This window comes from Cibotium barometz, chromosome 52 (assembly GCF_041138505.1).
Source record: "Cibotium barometz isolate CiBa-2024 chromosome 52, ASM4113850v1, whole genome shotgun sequence".
NCBI lineage: Eukaryota > Viridiplantae > Streptophyta > Polypodiopsida > Cyatheales > Cibotiaceae > Cibotium > Cibotium barometz.
Genome location: NC_141097.1, coordinates 4,332,363 through 4,350,856, shown reverse-complemented (window position 1 = coordinate 4,350,856; position 18,494 = coordinate 4,332,363).

Genomic DNA, 18,494 nt, shown 5'->3' with positions numbered 1-18,494 from the left:
AAATATAGAACTGCAGTGCAAAACCCCTCTACATAAATGTTTTTTTTTCAGAAAATGAAACGGCCATACGCTTTGGAATAAACAGCTGTACACTTTTGAAATGCAAAACAAATGGTCATACGCTTCTTTTAAGGAGAGAAGGAACGAATGTTCACTTCATAATGGGCACGGGTGTGCGCTTCAAAATCTCAAAAAGGAACAGATGTTCGCTTAGGAGAAGAAGAAGAGAACGGGCGTTCCAAGTTGGATCCTGAGTGGAACGGGCATTGCATGGAGGCCACACAAACGTTTGCTTCCAAAAGCAAACGGGCGTTCCAAGTTGGATCCTGAGTGGAACGGGCATTGCACAGAGGCCACACAAACGTTTGCTTCCAAAATCAAAATGGAGTTCAGGCGTTCCAAGTTAAGTTCAGAGTGGAACGGGCGTTCGCTTCTTGAAGGCAAAAAGGAGCGGGTGTTCGCTTCTAGAGAAAGGAAGGAACATATATTTGCTTGTGAATTAGGATGGAACAAACATTTTCTTTTGAGATTATGAAACAAAGGGTATGGCATGACTTTGGCACTTTCAGAATGGTCGTGGTACATGCAATAGAGCTCTGGAACGAGCGTTCGCTTCTCAATGAGAAGGGAAAGGGTGTGGCACGTTCAAAACAGTCATGGCACTTCAGGAATGGTTGTGGCATTGTCAGCTCTGGGAATTTTTCAAGATTTGTCTGGGATCTATACGTGTAGGTATGACATCCCCCCATAATATTCTCTAACATTACACTTACGCACCTTGGATTAAATGCAATTTATGCTCAATTTAATGCAATAATTCCTATTTAATGCATCTACCACATTAGAGGTAGAAAATCTTGCTAGATTCAATCAACGCTGTAAGATTCCTCCCTCCAGCTTTTGAGGTGTAAAGGTGTAAGAACCTTCCCTTCTGTTATAATTATTCCCCCCTCTGAAATAGAAGAAAGATTTTGTTTTACCCTATTTTGGCCTAGAGAGAGATAATCCAAAATTGAGATATCTTTGGATATAAAAATCCTCCTAGTGTCTAAAATGGATTCCCTTGAAACATAAGTTCAAAATGAACTTTCCAATGTGCATCACGAATTAATTGAAAATGGTATAAGGGACCTTAGCCTAAGGGTCTACATTTTAAAAAAAATTTGGATTATGGTCCAATTAAGGTTCCAATGGGTCGATTGGATTATTCCAAGTGTTGGGATGAGATAAATCCAAAGAATAAAAGAAAATACCCAAAAATGAGTAAATGCTCACATAAGATGACGAGTTGACTAAGTACAAGGTTTATTAGTTAAAAATTATGAGATATTACTAAAAAAATAAGATATTTTAGAATAATGATGCATTTTTGACACCTTGGTAAGAAAAGGGGGACTTTTGAGGTAGGCGCCTCTTTCACATGTGTGTAAGGGTTTTTAATTCAAAAAAATGTGATATTTTTATCTCTCCTCTCTCCTGGATCAAACCAAATAAAAAAGGGAGCCAAACTGGTCCAAATCTTGTCCAAATTGAGTCAAACTAAACCTCAAAAATTTTAGAACCCAGTTGGAATTGGTTAGTGGCCTCCCTCACCTATAAATAGACCCTAAGTCATTTGTAATTGAGTATTGGAGCTATAGTATGCTAGTATTATATTAAAATAATCATATTTTCTATTATCCTTTAAATTTTTCTCTCTCTTGGGAGCTTGTAGCTCTCTCTCTCTACAACAACTCTTGGAGTTGCTCTTGTCCTCTTGGTGGACCCATTGATTGGTCAAGGGCTTCACTCTGCAATTAGAGAATCAAGTTAAACTTGGAAGTAAAATTAAATTTATGGTTTTTTTCTAATTTTCTCAATAACTTTCTTCTTCTCAATCCCTCTCAAGCTTGAGAAGCTTTCTAAAGGATTGTTTTAATTCAAATCAATATTTTCCTAAAATTCTTAATGCTTAATTAGCATTAAGTTAACCTTTATGCTTAAAGTATAATGCTGTCTTCAAGAAAATCTCTCTCTCTAAAAGAATAGCCATCTTTATGGCTAAATCCCTTGAAAAAGGATGCTTCTCAATAATAGTCTCTTAATTCGAAGCTAAACTCTAGGCTTGATAAGCTAGAGATTAAGAAAATGGTATTTTTATGATTTTGTGTTAACAAAATAATGGTTATTTCTATTAGATTATTTATAAGTAGTTAAAAACTTTGATTGATTCTAAATGAGAAATAGATTATCCTATCAATTTGGAAAAAGAGACATAATGGAATAATTAGCTTAATCTAGTGGGATAATCGTAATTAAGTTTATGATTATGGTTAAAATTATGAATTAAATTCATAGTTTGATTTTAAGCAAAAAAGAGAAACTGCTATCATATTTTCATTACAAGCTTTTATTCTTTTGAAACAAAATTGAGAATTATCAGTAATAGCAGTGAAGCTATGGTAAAATTTTTAGAAAATAATACATATCTTATTTTTATGCATAATTCTCAAAGAGGACTTCCTACCATATTCTAGGATTGGACATCCTATGCAAAAAGAATGATTTTCATCATATTCATGAGAAATATTTTTTTTTGTAATTATGAATAATTATTTGATTATGAGAAAAGAGTAAATTTTGGTAAATTTATTTTTATACAAAAAGACAAATTTCCATGATATTTGAGATCCAAGTAATTAAATGGTAAAAGAGGAATTTATGGTTAAAAAATGTATGCAAAAAGAGAAATTTTTGATAAATTTATTTTTATGCAAAAATAGTAAATTTTTGTAAATTTATTTTTATACAAAAAGAGGAATTCCCATGATATTTGAGATCCAAGTAATTAAATGGTAAAAGAGAAATTTTTGGCATAATTCAAATTATGAGTATTTTTATCAAAAGTGAAATTTTGAGCATTATTAATTTTATTGGAAAATATGGGTAGAATTGATTTTTGTAGATCCCATGAATCTTTTACTCAAAAAGAAGAATATTGAATATATTTCACATGAGAAATTTGAGAAAGAATATGAAAATATCCATCGAGAAAAAGTACGTGTAATAACTAGGCCAAGAAATTGGCAGAAACTTAGAAAAGTCCCATCGGTATCATCGGTATCGAAAGTAGAGAACAATACTAAAAGTGGATGTGATAAGATGTGATGTAGAGCCGAATGAATGTGACAGGATGTAAATGGATGCGATGTGACAGGATGTAAATGGATGCGATGTGATTAGATGAGATGTGAATGTGATAAGAGATGTAAATGGATGCGATGTGATTAGATGAGATGTGAATGTGATAAGAGGAGATGTAAATCTGATGTGATGAGATGTGATAAGATGTGAATATGATAAGAGGAGATGTAAATGTGATGTGATAAGATGTTAATGAGAGGTGATGAGATGTGATGAGATGTGGATGCGATGTGATGTGATATAAATGGATGTGGATGTAAATGTGATGAGATGTGATGATATGTGAAAGGATGTGATATGATGTGAATGGATGAGAATGGGATGTGATGTGATAGATGTGCATGTGGATGAATGGATGGATGTGGATAGATATGAATGTGAATGAATGAATGGATGTGGAAGAATGTGATGAGCTGTGAATGGATGTGGGGTGATATGGATAGATGTGGATGTGATGTAATGTGGATGGAATGGATGTGATGTGATGTGGATGGATGTGAACGAGATGTGATAAGATGAGGATGGATGTGTCGAGAGGTGAATGAATGTGGGATAAGAATGGGTGTGATGGATGTGAATGGATGTGGTGAGATGTGGTGAGATGTGAATGTGATGTGATGCGATGTGAGTGTGATGTAATGTGATGTGAATGGATGTGATGTGATGTGGATCTGGTAAGATATGAATGGATGATATATGATGTGGATAGATGAGATGTGACGTGATGTGGGTAGATGTGAATGGATGTGAAGTGATGTAAATAGATGTGAATGTGATGTGATGATATGTGGATGTGATGTGGATCTGAATGAATGTAGATGAATGTGATGTGATATGAATAGATGAGATGCAATGTGGATAGGTTGTGATGTGATGTGATCAGGATAGATGTGGATAGGTTGTGATGTGATGTGATCAGGATAGATGTGGATAGATCTGATGAGATGTAATATGATGTGATTGGATTAGAATGGATAAAGGATGATGTGATTGGATTAGAATGGATAAAGGATGATGGGAATACATATGACTGGATACGGAATAAGCAATGTGAATTGATGTAGAAAAATGTGGAATAACGAGAAATGATGTGGAGTCCATCTAGATTTTTATAAGTGAATATATTTCAAGGTACTATGAGCATGAAAAGGACCCTGAGTGAACAAGCGATGAGCATTCTGGTTTCCAATGATGCCATAGGTACACCGATGAAGGAATGATTGGAAATTAGAATTCAAGCTAGATATTTTGGAGGATTATGATTAGTGATACTATGGTTTCATTAAAAGATTGTTTTAAAGACAGCTGAATCTGTGAAACAGGCAATTTCATATTAGGTGTGTAAGTGGTATGACTATCTTGAATTTTGCTTGAAGCGCCGGCTAGGGGACTTGGGAACTCTTTTCCTTGGTACCCAGGGCAAAACATAACCAAATTTCTAAATGGATCCTTTCACTACAGTGGTTGGGCGGTTGGCTAACCCATGGGATTGGGGTTAGACTAGACTGATGGATCCCTAAAATGAGACGCAATTTTGCTATGTTACAATAGATGAAGTAAATCTTGGATAACCCTTGTTCTATGGAAAAGAATCAACGGCTGTGCCTCTTGATGAGGAAAAAAGCGTTGGACTCTATGATCCAAGTGCAAGTCTCTTCCTTGATCTGACCATGAGACTTACGGGTTCGGTCGGATCAGTTTGGTTAGTGATGACTTTGACTATGTTAGAATAAAATATCCTAAAGGAATCGCCTATGTCTGTTGGGCGAGGGAAGTTTTTTTGGGTTTGGTTTTAGAAGAACCGAGGGATTAGTCTCTTGTCCGGATATCCGTTGGTGGGCGAGGCCCCACGTGAGAGGCTATGCCCTGCGCAAGAAGTGCTACTTTTGATGCTAGCACCCCAGATTTCGTTGCACCACAGAGGAGGCAGGGATCTTTCAAATGCAGAAGGAAACAGGCGTGGCACATGTGCCACAGCCATGGCCTAGTAAGCAAACGAGTGTTGCTTCTCAGAATAGCCAAGTAGACTGAAGTTTCGCTTGGTTTTTTCCTCAATCAACTGCTGATTCAGGTGTTTTCTGAGTGTTTTTTTGTGTTTTTGTTTCAATAGGGAGCTAGATCTTGTAAGATTCCTCCTCAACCTGAATAATGAATAAGTTTTTACCTCAATCCCCTGTAATCATTCCCTATTTTAGAATGCAAGAAAATATTGTTTTTTCTTGTTTTTGCCTAGAGAGAAGAAAAATTCTAGAGAGAGGTAATTCAATCTTGAAATATTTTTGGATATAAAAATTTTTCCAATATCTAAAATATATTTTCCTAAAACAGAAGTTCAAAATAAATATTCCAATGTGCATTAGGAATCAATTAAAAATTGTATAAGGGACCTTAGCCTAAGGGTCTAAATTTTCAAAAAAAATTGGATTATGGTCCAATTACGATTTCTATGGGCCAATAGGATAAATCCAAGTGTTGGGATGAGATAAATCCAAAGAATAAAATAAAATACCCAAAAATGAGTAAATGCTAACATAAGATGAAGAGTTGACTGAGTACAAGATTTATTAGTTAAAAATTAAGAGATATTAGTAAACAAATGAGATATTTAGAGGAAATGATGCATTTTTGACACCTCAATAACAAGGAGAGAATGTCACCTCAAGGAGGTGTCTTTTTTCTCATGATTACTTGAGTTTTTAATCCAAAAAATGGGATATTTTCTCTCTCCTCTCTCTTGGACCAAACTGGATCAAAAAGGGAACCAAACTGGTCTAAATCTCATCCAAATTGAGTCAAACTAAAGGTGGAAAGCTCTAGAACCTAGTTGGACTTGGTTAGAGGCCTCTCTCACCTACAAATAGACTCTCATTCATTTGTATTCTCATCTGTAAGCTATACCATGCCAGTATTACATTAAAATAATCATATTTTCTATTATCCCTTAATTTTTCTCTACTTTTAGGGAGCTTGGAGCTTCTCTCTCTCTTCAACAACTCTTGGAGTTCTCTTCTCCCCTCTTGCGATCTAATTGATTGGTTGGGGGATTCACTACTAGAGAAAGAATCAAGCCAATCCTAGAGATAAGAATGAATTTGTATGGTTGTTTTTTGTTAATTTCCTCAAATGACTTCTCTTCTCTGTTGGAATTAGGGTTGCAAGAAAGCACACAAAGCTTGGAGAAGAAGAAGCAAGAATGTACACAGCACAAAGTGTATTAGATTGTGTCAATGTACAAAGATAAGTTAGCCCTAGAATGATGGGCATACAAGCCGGGGGAAAAAACCTCCTAAAGAGGAAAAAAGTGCCCCGGTGGTCCTAAGTGTGTTCACACACATCACTGCCTATATATATGGCAATAAATCCCCCATGGGAGTGATGGTGTGAATGAGAGCTGGCACTCATGTATAGGGGAGTTCCATGCCCGAAGTAGATCAATCCACAAAGAGGAGCAAGCCCAAAGCTTTGCGGAAAGCTTCGAACTTCTCACGAGGAAGCGCCTTTGTGAAAAGATCGGCGAGGTTGTCTTGTGTTGGCACATAGGCCAAGCTGATCTCTCCTGCTGAGAGTCTCTCCCTAACATAGTGATAATGCACCTCAATGTGCTTTGTGCGAGCATGAAAAACGGGGTTTCTCGCAACTGCCAATGCGCTCTGACTGTCAGTGAAGATAGAGGTGGCAGACTCCTGTCCAACACCCAAGTCAGCCATAAGCCGTCTGAGCCACACACACTCAACCGTAGCTGTGAAAGCTGCCCTGTACTCAGCTTCACAACTCAAAGTGGCCACAGTAGGTTGCTTCTTGCTCAACCAAGATATGCATGAGCTACCGAGCATGAAACAAAAACCACTTGTGGACACTCTTGTGTCATAGCAACCAGCCCAATCTGAGTCCGAAAAAGCATGCAAATCTGGTGGCAACAATCCCCCCTTGGGATAAAACAACCCAAGATGTATGGTGCCACTCAAGTAGCGAAAGATGCATTTAACTGCCTTCCAATGCTGAGACCCTGGGCTATGCATAAACCTGCTCACCTGTGAGACTGCAAACTGAATGTCCGGCCTCGTAATGCATACATAAACGAGGCAACCAACATCTGTCTGATAGAGTGTGACATCAAAGTGATCTCCAGCATCATGAAGACTCAACTTCAAACCTGTCTCCATTGGAGTAGTAATAGGCTTGTAGTCTTCAAGGCCAAATCTCCGCAACAATGTCTCAATATACTTTGTTTGACACAAAGCAATACCTCCATCACACTGCTTAAATTGTATCCCCAAATAATGATGCAAATGCCCCATCACACTGCTTAAATTGTATCCATCACACTGCTTAAATTGTATCCCCAAATAATGATGCAAATGCCCCAAATCTGACATCTCAAAAGAGGCATTCAAATCAGCCTTAAAATCAGCAATATGACTCTCATTTGGTCCTGTGAGCAGCATGTCATCGACATAGAGAGCAATGATTAGATGTACATCATCCACATGTTTAACATACAAAGTGCTTTCTGTTGGACTATTCTGAAAACCATGTGCAGTCAAATATGCATGTATCTTTTCATACCAAGCTTGTGGAGCTTGCTTTAATCCATATAAAGCCTTTTTCAACCTGCACACTTTGTTTTCTTGCCCTCTTTGAACAAAACCACGAGGCTGCGATACATACACCTCCTCATGCAAATCTCCATTCAAGAAAGCAGTCTTTATGTCCAACTGATGTACATTCCAACCATTATGAGCTGCCAATGCACAAATGCTACAAATGGTAGTCATACGACAAGTAGGAGCAAAGGTCTCATCAAAATCAATGCCCTTTTCTTGAGCATAACCCTTTGCAACAAGTCTAGTCTTATAGCGATCAACACTACCATCTGGCTTTCGTTTCAACTTAAAAACCCACTTACATCCAATGGCTTTTTTACATATAGGCAAATCACACAAAGACCATGTACCATTCTTCATTATAGCATCATATTCACTTTGCATTGTAGCCAACCAATTTTTTGATTTTTGTGCCTCATCAAATGAAAGAGGTTCTTCCTCTTCACACATACTAGACACAGCCAAAGCATAACAAGCTAATGCATAAGAGGCATGCTGAAAACCTGAACGAGTACGACTAGATATAGGTGCATCAATTTTACTATCACGCAAGGTTTGCACCAGCCATTTAGGCATACCTTTAGCTTGCTCATTTTCAGCCCTATCCTCAGAAATTACATCCTGTAAATCTGCATCAGAAATAGGCTGATCTATGATGTCATTTGAAATCTGCATAGGCTGAATATTTGCCTCATTAGGACTTCCATTTGAATTCCCACCTATAAACAGAGGCAACAATATATCAAATACATCCCGTGAGCTCACACCTGTCTCTTTGGTACATGATAATAAAGGCTGCACAGCATCTTCCACAAAAACAACATCTCGACTAATCAAGATACGTTTTGACTGCGGATGATACAATCTGTAACCCATGCTCTCAGCACTGTAGCCAACAAAAATGCATTTGATAGCCTTATCATCCAATTTTCTGCATTGTTGCACAGGCACTAAAGCATAGGCCAAGCAACCAAAGACACGCAAGTGACCAATAGAAGGCTTCCTGCCATGCCAAGCTTTATATGGAGTAATAGACTACAAGGCCTTAGTGGGACACCTATTGAGTACATATGCAGCACACATGATAGCCTCAAGCCAAAACGCATGTGGCAAAGCTTGGCTCTTGACCATACATCGTGCCATCTCCATAAGTGACCTGTTTTTCCTCTCAGCAACACCATTTTGCTGAGGGATATACAGCACTGTACATTGGTGTTTTATCCCACGACTAGCCAGAAATGCATCAAACTCTTTAGACATGTACTCCCCCCCTCGATCAGAACGGAGGGTGCCCACATTACAATTGGATACATTTTCAACCATAAGCAAAAACTGTTTGAAGCACAAAAACACTTCGGACTTTGCCTTTAGTGGATATACCCATGCATGCCTTGAGTAATCATCAATGAAAGTCACAAAGTACAAGTGTTTACCAAATGACGGAGTTTGCATAGACCCACATACATCACTATGTACAAGTTGCAATTTGCGAGTGGCCCGCACAGAACCATCCTTTGGAAACGCAGAACGCTGCATTTTGCCCAAAATACAGCCTTCACAAACATGTTTTAATGATGCCTCAAGAGGGGGCAATGAAGCAACCATATCAAATTTTTGCAAACGCAGCAAACTAAGTTCAGATGACCAAAACGAGCATGCCATAGTTTTGCATCTGAAACTGCCTTTTCATCAGAAACTGCATGTGCTGAATCTTCCACACACTTGTCATAAGAATTGAGCCTATACAGCCCACGAAACAAGGTGCCAGATACAATAATCGTATCACCAGAAGTCAAATCATGAACAGTACATCTGTCATCCACAAATTTGACTACAAGTCCAAGTCTAGCAAGCACAGAGACAAACAACAGATTCTTCTTTATCCCTGGCACATACAAAGCATCTGAAAGTGTGAAAGCGCTGCCATTTGCAGCAGTAAGCATAATTTTACCAATGCCCTTCACTGGGTAAGAAGCATTATTGGCACATGTGACAGTATTCCCATTAGGGACAGCCTCAAGAGAAGTGAACATATCACGATGCGAGGTAATGTGCTTTGTAGCACCACTGTCAAAATACCAAACATGAGAGTCAACAGAAACTGCCAAACATGCATCATGTACAGATGGGTCATACTGGCAATACACGCTAAACGCCCATTCTGTATCCTACACAACATTTGCAGAATCTGCATTTGTAGAAGCATCTGCTATTGTGGCTGCATTTGACTCTCTCTTCTTTGCCTCTTTAGCCTTTAGCTTAGGGCAATTCTTAATGACATGATCATTTGCCTTACAATAGTTGCACCTGGTCTTTTTCTTGCCTTTATCACTCAAGAGCCTTCTCAGACTTATTGTTGCTACCTGTGGAAGGAGAAGAAGTTGCAGACCTACTAATAGGAGAAGAAATAGTGGAAGGGGCTGCCTTACCACTTCTTCTTTGCTGGGCAGCAATAAATGCTTGATCAACTGCACGCTGCCTAGCCCTGTTTTGCCTGGACTGCGCTTCTTGCAAGAGCTTGTTGACTAAAGTATCATACTTGAGAGCATCACGTCTGTTCTCATTAAGAAGTCTCCACGTGGAAGAAAAAGTCTGATATGTCTCAGGTAAAGCATCAAGAACAGTCTGCACAAGAGAATGATCAGGAATAATCTCACCTGCAGAAATCAACTGTTCTTTGAGATCTTTAATCTCAGCAAGAAAAACATCCATGTCATCATCTTCTTGCATAATCTTCAATTCTAGCTCTTTACGCAGGTAAGCAATTTTTACCTCGTTACGACCTACATACAAACCAGCTAGAATATCCCAAGCCTGTTTTGCTATTTTAGCTGAACGAATATGTGGGGTGATGTTACGTTTGACAGAAAGTGCAATCAAGGCATGAGCCTGCATATCTTTACCATCCCAACGAGCTTGTTCAGCCGTGGGTAAAACAGCAGCAACAGTAGAGCTGCTAGAACTTGCAACATCCTCAACAGATCCTACATCCACAGAACCTGGACGTATATCCATACCCTGCACAATGTTCCATACTCCTTTTGCAACCCAAACATGCTGCATCATGTATGCCCAAAGTGGGTAGTTGCTGTCTCCATCCAATTTATCATCAGTTGATAACATGCGAAATACATCATTGTTGTTATCAGCCATGGCCACTGACTGAAACTGATGCAAAAGCTACCTGTAATGAAGCAAAGACTGAATAGAAAACAACTCGTGCTATGTAGCACGGTCCACAATAGAGTACGTATGCCTGTTTTGCAGAAAACTGCACTGTCGAAATTTCTGTAAAAAATGACGAAAACACCTGTGCAGAACTTGAAATGCAAAAACGGAGCCCGAAACGACCTCAGATGCGATTTTTGAGAACGCCAAGTTCTACGAGCTTGTTTGCAGAGTATAGGGACCTGGAAACGCTCGTGAAAGCTCACCTCAATTGGAGAACGTGAGTCCGAGGGTGTTGGCGGCGTAGCCTTGGGAGCCAATGCCTGCTCTGATACCAATTGTTGGAATTAGGGTTGCAGGAAAGCACACAAAGCTTGGAGAAGAAGAAGCAAGAATGTACACAACACAAAGTGTATTAGATTGTGTCAATGTACAAAGATAAGTTAGCCCTAGAATGATGGGCGTATATACAAGCCGGGGGAAAAAACCTCCTAAAGAGGGAAAAAGTGCCCCGGCGGTCCTAAGTGTGTTCACACACATCACTGCCTATATATATGGCAACATTCTCAACCCCACTCAAGCTTGAGATTTTTTCTAAATGATTATTTTAATTCAAATCAAGCTCTCCCTAAGAATCTTAATGTTTAATTAGAATAAAATTAATCATTATGCTTATTTAGAATGCTTTCTTATGTATATCTCTCTCTCAAAAAGAATAGTCATCTCTATGGCTAATTCTTTAGCAAAAGAATACTTCTCATTGATAATTTCTTCTTTCTAAACCAAACTCTAGACTTGATAAGCTAGAGATTAAGAAAATGGTATTTTCGTGATTTTGTGTTAACAAAATAATGGTTATTTCTTTTAGATTATTTATAGGTAGTTAAAAACTACTTTAAATGATTCTAAATGAGAAATAGATTATCCTATCAAATTGGAAAAAGAGGAATAATGGAATTAGCTTAATCTAGTGGGATAATCATAATTAAGTTTATGATTATGATTTAAATTCATAGTTTAGATTTAAGCTTAAAAGTAGATCTTCTATCATATTTTCATTACAAGGTTTTATTATTTTAGGAAAATTAAAAATTATTAGTAAATAGCAGAGCGAGACTATGGTAAATTTTTCTGAAAGAAATACATATCTTATTTTTATGCATAATACTAAAAGAGGAACTCCTACCATATTGTAGGTTTAGAAATTTAAAGCAAAAGAATGATTTTGATCATATTTAGAAAAGAATATTTTTTGTTGTTTTTTTGCATAATTATTTAATTAAAAAAAGAGAAAATTTTGATAAATTTATTCTATGTATAAGAATATTTTTTTAATGATAAAAGAGGAATTCCCATGACGTTTAGAATTCAATCATTTAAATGCAAAAAGGGGAGTTTTTGGCATATTCAAAATAATGGATATTTTTATTTAATTTTAAAAAAATAAATTTTTGATAAATTCTTTTTATGCATAAGAAATTTTTTATGATAGAAGAGGAATTTCCATGACATTCCGAATTCAATCATTTAAATACAAAAAGAGGAATTTTAAGCATATTCAAAAAATGGATATTTGTATTTAATTAAAGAGAAAGTTTTATGGTATTTTAAGTAGAAAAAGGTTAAATTAATTTTGATGACAAAAGAGTAATTTTCACCATAATTTCACCTAGAAAATTAGGGTTGATAATTAAATTGGTGGAAATAATATTCTTAGATATGTTAATGAGGATAAATCACCAAATTTATATTTACCCAAAATTGGATTAATGGAAGAAGAGTATTTTTATAAAATTTTGATATTCTCGTATAGAATTATTTCTTAATCTATTGTGGGAAGGAATGAAATTCATAAACTTGGAATTTTCCTTACGATTAGAAGTTTAGTAGATTTTTATCTGAAGAAAATCCTTAGGAATCAAAGTTAGAAGCAAACCAAATAATTTTGGTTAGACCACAACTGTGAGAGTTCCGATCCTAGTAAACTAGTAAACTACTTGCCCATCTCTCGAATCTGAATCAAGCAAAAACCTCGAGACCAACTGTGAGAGTTCCGACCCTAGTAAACTACTTGCCCATCTCTCGAATCTGAATCAAGCAAAAACCTCGAGACCAATTCCAAATCTTGACACAAAGAATAGACTACCGTTGAATTAGCGTAATTTTCCTTAACCAAAATCACCAAGAATCTAGTTGGAAATTCAGTTGAATGATGGGTAGATTACCCTGATGAGAGATCAATGATTCTCATTAAGAAAATCTGGATTGCAGGAAGAGGGTTTTGTGAAACCAACCTCGAACCGGGAATTCTACTTGCATAGAACCTCTATTCTGTTTTAAAGGACTATTTTACGCCATAATGCTGGAGGAAGCATTTGGTATGTGATTAACTAAGGAGATACTTGTTCAACAGCTGGCGAGGAGTCGTTGAGGGACATCGCTTGCGGCGGCAAAGGCTACCGAGGTCTTGACTAGCCTCGATATGGTTAAAATGGTACGCTTCTGGTACAATGGGCGAGGACCGACGAAGCGGTCCCTAAGTGAAGTGCTAGGACACCTAGGTAGGATCCTAGAGGGTTCTAACCAGGTGATGCACGGGCTCGCAGTTGCTAGGACACCCATGCGTACGTCGAGGAAGATACGAATGAACTGAAAAGAATTACTTTTGTGAATTGAATTTTGATATTGGATCTCGTTAGTTAACGAGCTGGTCTTCAACATAGAGTCCGAATGATGTATTTTGTAAAACAATGGACTCAATAGTTTGGAGGATTATGATCAGTAATATTATGATTTCATTGAAAGATTGTTTTAAAGACAGCCGAATCTATTGAAATGGCAATTTAATATTGGTTGTGTAAGTGGTATGACTACCTTGAATTTTGCTTGAAGCGCGGGCTAGGGGGCCGGGAACTCTTTTCCTCGGTACCCAGGCAAAAAATAACCAAATTGTTATAAAGGAATTCCACTAATACATTGGTTGGTGGTGGTTGGCTAACCCATGGGTCGGTTGGGGTTAGGCTGGATTGGGGGATTCCTGCGATACAAATAGTTATGATTAAGTTACGTTAGTTAGATTAAGTCCTAGGAAGACTCTTGTTCTGTGGGAGGGAATCAGTGGCTGTGCCTCGCTAAAGGGGGGGGGAAAGCCGTGATTCTATGAACCAAGTGCAAGTCTCTTCCTTGATCTGACCATGTGACTTTCAGGTTCGATCAAATCAGTTTGGTTAGTTAAGACTTTGAATCGTTAGATCAATTCTCCCGTTAGATGCTTTTCCTGGTGGAATTGCCTGTGCCTTCCGGGCGAGGGAAGTTTTTTCGAGTTCGGTTTTCGGAGGAACCGTCAGGCAATCTCTTGGCTAGATATCCCTGGGCGAGGCCCCGACGAGTGTGGATCCATGCCCCGCGCGAGAGGCTGACGCTACTCCCGCTCGCGAGCACCCTCAGAGGGTGTATCGCGGAGGAGGAGGACATGGGTCTCACAGCTGGTATCAGAGTGTTGTGTAAAGCTAATAAGGAAAAACGAATTCTTATCATAAAATTTATAATAAAAACTCAAGAAGAGCATTTATGTTTTGTATTTTCATTCCTTAAGCTTCATTAATGAAGATTTTTAATCAAAGAATTTAGTTTTATAGATGGAAGTTCCACGCTTATCCGATATTCCCGATCTCACCCAGTCTCACAGGATATGACTGGGTTCACCTTCGAGCATATCATCTCTTCCGCCTACAACTCGAATGAGCCAAGCCAGACTCGCAAGCCATTTCAAGGATTTATATTTCCCAGATCCAGCAGAGAGATGGCAGCACAAGTGGCACACAAGGCAATATGTCCACGCCTCTCTTGCAAAAATCAGTGCATCATGGTGAGGGAGAATATCTCGTTGGCCATGGTCCTCTTAAGGTTAAAAGTGATTCATGGTGTTATTTTGTATCACCCCATGCCTCGAGATTTCAAACTTTCCTACCATATCTATGGACTTCTTAGATGTTTTATCCCAAGTAGTAAGATAGTATCTCCTTTGGCAGTGAGGGAACATTTGTATCGGGGCATGTCCATAGCCCAATATTGCCATCTTATACATTTCCTGCGGAGGTTTGACTTTTGGAGCCGAGATGCTCTATGTACATAGTGCAACCTTTATATAAATAAAGAAATGTTTTTTGAAAATATTCCTTGTTATATAAGTGATTGTTATTATATGATGAATTGAAGAAGCAAGATCTATTACTCGGACATATGTCATAGATCTCCAATAAGATCGTTTATCTCGTTTAAGCAATTATTTTCTGAATCTCTTAAGTCTTAGGATCTCGTTGATGACGAAATCAAAATAAAAATTTAATAATGTATCATTTTTGATAGAATCATGAGGCGAGCGCGAACCGTGGCGGCCGAACCAAATCCTCTCACTGATGAGGAAGAGCTTGACCCCAACGTTCTCAAGGCCCTTCACCGAACTAAGCCAGGTCCCTTCAAAGGTGGAGGGGAGAACTTGGGCGAGGCTGTGGAGAAGTGGGTTGAGGCCATGGAGGAATATTTTGATGTCACCGGTTACAATGAGAGGAGCAAAATAGCTCTCGCCGCAAGGCTAATTATTGTGGAAACAACAAGGGTGGCATGGAGAAACCATTGCAATAGCAACCATCTAGATAGGAACACCTAGTCCTCGAATGATCTCAAAGCTTATCTAAGGAAGAGATTTTATCTCCCTAAATTTTTAGAAACCAAGATGAATGAATTCTTAGAGCTAAACTAGGGGAATATCATCAGGCATTTGCTCTTCTCCTCAAGTACTCACCACCACTAGAAAAGGAGCAACTTATGGCCAGGTTCATTCGGGCAATGAACAAACCTTTAGACACCCTGGTCAAGAATGGCAAGCCAGTTTCCATGGCTGAAGCTATAACAATGGCGAAGGACTTTGTCAAAGCCTTCATTGTTAAAGTCCCGCCAAAGCCAGCTCTCTCATCCTTCAAGAGATTCCAAACACCAGGAAGTTCTTCCAACCTTCCACCTCCAAAAAGACACCAAGGTCCCAACCAGAATTTGGAGATAGCAAGTTTCAGGAATCAAGGAAGACCTTTTCCTAGAAGCTCTTTCTCAGGAACTCTAGCTCTTTCAAGAATGCAGAGGGAAGAGCTTCAAAGTGAGAATAGGTGTTTTGGTTGTCAGGGGTTTGGGCACTAGCTCAAGGATTGCCCATCTCCTTTTGTGGGCCAAGCAAGCCAAGGTCCCAGAGTTTAGAGACAGACTCCTTTGTATCAGTCCAATCAAGGTCCCCCGCACAGCAGAATCAGGGCAACCCCAGAAGAGTTCCAGCTCAGCCTGCAGCCTCCATGCAAAGTAGTCTTCGAACTCCCTCCCAGAATTGGGGAAAACAAAGAGAGAGAGTTCCACCTCAGATTGTAACAAACTAGAGCCGTCACTATAGCTGAGGAAGTGGAGGAAGAAAAAGGACAGATCTATGCCGCAATTGAGCATCAGGGGTAGAATTGTCAATTTTCAATCCTCCAGACTCCAGTAGAGTACCAGGGTAAGCAATTAAGACAATACTAGGTAATTTGGGAAAAATCTCACATTTTGGGAATCAATTACTCCATATAGTTTTGGATATATCTTAAACATACTAACTCCAAATTTGTCGGAGATCATAGATTTAGATTATACTCTTCAAGATCTTTCCGATGATATGTCACATGAGGGGTTTTGACAAACTTTTGGACAAGTTCACCATGCTCCCATTTTTCAAATGGGAATGGGATTTTTCCCAAATTATCTAACTAATATGGTGTTAATTCAAAATTTTGATTGATTTAGGCAGTACTCATTCTTTTATTTCCCCAGGATGCCTGCGTAAGTTAGTCCTAAATAAAAAATCAAGGAAACCTATGCAAGTGGAATTGACCAATGGAAAGATTCTTTTCACACACCTTGGACAGACCTTATTCAGTTTAGTCTAGATGGGAACATAACAGATTGCCAGTTCAGAGTTCCACCCTTGGGAATCTATGATGGAATCCTTGGAATGGATTGGCTCCATAAGAATCAGGCTGACATTCATTGTCACAATGGAATAAAGTTCGAGGAACTAGAATTTCCGGATCCCTGGTTCTGCAATTAGTTAAGGCTTCTAAATTGTTAAAAGGGCTTAGAAAGAGGCAAGCTATTTATGTCATTAAGATGAATCCAGTAGACATAACTGAGATGCTTCTGTCTCGCGAAGTAGATCATGAGATTGAGTTAACCCCTGGAGCTCAGCCAGTAGTAGCTGAGCGTGCATACAAAATGCTAGTCCCTAAAGCCATATAACTTAAGGAGCAGTTAAGACAATTGTTAGAGCAAGGATTCGTCAGACCCAATGTCTCACCTTGGGGTGTGCCCGTTCTCTTTCAGAAGAAGAAAGATGGAATGTTAAGACTTTGTATTGACTACAGAGGATTGAATCAATTAACAATTAAAAATAAGTATCCTACCCCTAGGAACGATGAACTTCTGGATCGGTTAAGTGGAACCCAAATGTTCACAAAGATAGATCTCAAATCTAGGTACTACCAGATCAGAATCAACACGACATCCCAAAGACAGCATTCAATACTCGCTATGGGCATTATGAGTTCACAGTCATGCCGTTTGGATTGACTAATACCCAGTGACGTTTAATCGTCTTATGTAGGATATTCTTAGAGAATACTTGGATGATTTTGTTCTTGTCTTCTTTGATGACATCTTGGTATACTCAAAGAATGCTGCAGATCATGAAGATCATGTGCATAAGGTCCTGGAAATCCTAAGGAAGCACCAACTCTTTGCAAAAAAGAGCAAGTGTTCTTTCTCTGTTGACTAGGTGTGTTAGGGGTTAACTTTACCTAAGTTGGAATATCCGAATTCTATGTATGTGAATGATCCTTTTGGGGTAGTTGCTTAGGAATTCATGAGAAGTGATAGATATGAAGGGATGTAGTTAGTTGATCAGGGGAAGGCGCATAACGGATATTCAGAATTGTAGAAGATGAAGAAGCGGAAATGTAATCCCTTGCATGATTATGACATGAATGAATTCTGATCATCTGTTCAGGGTTATTGTGTGTAGCGGATTTTCTGTATGATGTTTTGTATTCCGTCTTACTGTTATGATTTTCTGCTAAAGGGAATGTCTTTGTGCTAGTGTTTGTTCTTTTATGAGATTTCCATTACCAAGTATCAGGCATTTAGTGCCCAGATACACATTGGCGATCCTGCGGTGTTCGCATACTCAGCATTGTCTTGTATTTGTTGGGTATGGGGTTGTGTTGTGCTGTGTTGTTTGTGTCTCGCATGAATGTCAGATAGGGAGAGGCAAACTAGTCCCATTCATTTCACGAGGGCACAAGCCAGGAAGCGCAGATATGACAGGTCGGAAGCCTCTAGCAGTGGAAGCGGTGATGCTGCGGAAGCGCCACCTGTGGCAGTTACGTCGGTTTCTGCTGGCGTAATTGAGGGCCAATTGGCGCAGGCCGGCGTGGACGAGGCGGACGCTGTCGAGCATACAACACC